Here is a 3,323-nt window from a genome sequence, read left to right on the forward strand (position 1 = left end):
GTGTGTTGACTGATAGGGCAATTTCTTCTTATCTTATAATTGTGGTCACTGAGGATTGCAGGGTAAAATGTGTTTCTTGATATTGGGAGCTGACACTTGGGAATGGGGGATAGGCTAGGGATTTGAAGTGGTTCACAGGAGTGAGAAAAGCAGAGTGTTCAACCAGGATCTGCTTATTTTATTTCTGTTTATTATGTTTATTTCCATATCCTTGGAATGGGAAGGGGTAGAACAATGAAGAGAGGTTTCCCCCAGAAGGTCTGCTATAGCCCTGGATCTGAGACTTGGGGACCGGATCTAGAGGAACAGAGGGAGAAGGGAAGATCTACAAACAGCCCATCTGCTTCCATGGTATGAGTGGTCTTTGGGTTAGCAGGAGGTGCCTCATGGAGTTGGGGAACTGGGACAAAGCATATGTGGGGGAGAGAGAGGTTAGGAGGGGAAGGGCTATAGGACCTAAAGGAGATGTGGGCGAAGGGGGGAATGAAGGTTGCAGCAGACGTTCTGTCCCAGTGATAGGGATGAGCCTGGGGTTTGGAATTTGGAGGAGAGTGGGGAGAGGTGAAGGTCTTCAGTTAGCTTACCTGTTTCGCTGGTCTGCTCAGCAGGTGTGTACATAGGGAATGTCTGCTGGTGTTGGAGACTGGAATAATGGGATGTGTTGAGGGAAGGGAGATGGAGGCGATCTTTGTGATCCATTCTGGAAGGGGTCAGAGAGAAAAGGGACCCTGCAGCAGGTGTTCTGCTACAGATTAGGGAAAGCAATTTGGAGATTGGGACTAGAAGAGCAGAAGGAGAGGAGAGGATTTGCAGTCAGCCTATCTGCTTCTCCAGGAGGAGTGGCCTGTGGGTTGTCAAGGGGGTGGCTGCTGGAGTTGAGGGCTGGGATAAAGAAACAAGTCGGGGGAGGGGGGGAGTCAGGTTAGAAGGGAAAGATCTGTTGGAACCACAGTAGATGAAGGCAGGGGACAGGAAAAGGGGAAGCAGGTGTTCTGTAGCAGAGCTGTGGGGATGAGACTCAGAGACTGGGTCTGGAGGAACACAAGGAGAGATGAAGATAGGTAGTAGATGAAGATTTGCCTGATCCCTGTCAGGAGTCCATTCTACAGAATGCTTTTTGGAGCTATTTCATGTATAAGGTAGAGCCTTACAAGCTACTAATTTGAATTAACTTATAACTGAAATTTTATTGAATATTCTTGCTGTTTGACCTCTCATTTCTTTAGTGTCCAACACAAGTAACACTCATCAGTGTAACCTTTTGGGAGGTTGGCAGACGTCCTTGGTTTCTGGTGTGCTGATGAACATTCCGTTTGTTCTTGATCCTCCCTGTCAATGCAGAACATTGAGGTCTGGTGTCAAGAACGCATGCCTTGTGAGTCAGTGTGCTTCCATCTATAGACGAGGCTCTTATTGCAGATGTCAGGAATGGAGCCAGGTGTGGTGGTCCCTGAATCTCATTACCTGACAGAGAGAGACAAGAGGAGCAATGTGAGTTGAAGGCCAGGATGGCCTGTGTACCAAAACCTGGTCTCAAAAATAAAACCAGGCCTTACAAATAGACAAAATACTGATTGATTGAACAGTTATATGTGTCAAATATTGAAAACAACATGTTAAGTCTGCTAGTGTTTGAGCACTCAAGGTCCTAATGTGTTCGAGCATATTACCTAATGTGCAGTAATACAGGCATTCCTTGATCTTGCCAGAGTGTCTCATTTCATTGGTTTTTCCACAGTGAATTATATACACCTCAAAAGCTTTCTTTCTTACATGGACCAAGTATCCACATGATTTGCATAAAAAGTGAAAAATCTATATTAAGTATGTGGATACCACAAAAGCATTGTATGTGCGTTTGAGGTGTGGGAAGATAGTTAAATGTATATCTAAATATAAAAGAATTTTTACAAACCATATTCATAGGATAATTGTTGACTTTCTGGGGTCTGACACACTCAGTATAAATCTGAAACAAAAGGCCAATCAGATTTCTGCTGCTCCCGTGAGAAGTGAGCATGCTTACAATCCTCTCTTCTGTGTTTCTCTCCTTCCAGATGAGGGCAGCACAGTAGGGATGGATTTAATATGAGAGACAGGGCTTGAGGAAATGTGTGGGTGGAATGGGGTTATAGGAGAGGATAGAGCATGTACCCTGGGATGTCAGCTGATTTAAAGGTTTACGATATGGGCTCCATGTCACCATGGACATGTCCAACACGATGCTGTAATGTCTGTGGTTGTGACTCCTTGTGAGAAGAGAGATCTAGGGGGGCAGGCAGAAGTGCCCAACCAAAATAGGCATACATGAAATATGTGTCATTGCATAAACACTATAATATTGAGTCTTAAACCCAGTCTAAGACTTTCATTAAATAATTCTAAAAAAATTATTTTACCATTTTTAAAATAAAAATAAAATCACACTATTTTCATACTCCTTTTCTCTCTCTTACCATTTTAATTCTTTCACTCCCTCTCCAATTCATGGCCCCTTTTTATTTATAATTGATATTTATCAAACAAAAATTGCATAAATGTATGCCAACAATGTGCCAAGTCTGCTCAGTAATGCTTGCATGTGTATGTTTTCAGGTCTGAACACTAGGTATTGGATAGTCGGTTATGGGGTTCATCTCCTGGAAAGACCAATTATTCCTCTCTCAGGAGTGTTTAGTTGCCTATAGCTTGGGATGAGTCCCCGTGAGGTTTCCCCCATCCACACTAACATATCCAATGGCATTGTCCTTGTGTAGGTCTTTTCTAGGCAGCCATATTGTTGTGGTTTCTTGGGTCCATGTTCCACACCATTTCTAGGAGACACTAGCCCTGTGCCTATTAGGATAAATATGGAGAATATAGTCAGGAATTACAATGGTTTAGTAGAGTGACAATAATAGGTTCTAGCATAAGATCCATGACTGCAGTAGCCATAGTGATTGACTAGTATTCCAGTAATAAATAGGCAGTATATCCCCCTCTGTTGAACAAGCCTTATCATGCAGACCAGAACCTGCCATACATGAGTGCCAGTGTTGCATTCTTTGGGACACACAGCCATGTGGGTCATTTTGTGGTTAATGGGTTAATCACTGTTGAATGCTTCTGGTCCTTGGCAGTTACTATAGCACCTGCCAGGATTAAGAAAGCTAGTCCTTGTGGAGAAGGTTTTAGTGTGACATCAGCCCAAATTCTCTACGTCCCATGTCCCAAGACATTGACATTTTCAGAAATAGGGCCTTACCTTCAATTTCTGGGAAGTGACCAAGGGAAGCAGCTCTTTTATAATATTTAAAGGGCCAGCCTTAATATTATAGATCCCA

Source organism: Peromyscus californicus, unplaced genomic scaffold, assembly GCF_007827085.1.
Source record: "Peromyscus californicus insignis strain IS unplaced genomic scaffold, ASM782708v3 Scaffold_6__1_contigs__length_162567912, whole genome shotgun sequence".
Classification (NCBI taxonomy): domain Eukaryota; kingdom Metazoa; phylum Chordata; class Mammalia; order Rodentia; family Cricetidae; genus Peromyscus; species Peromyscus californicus.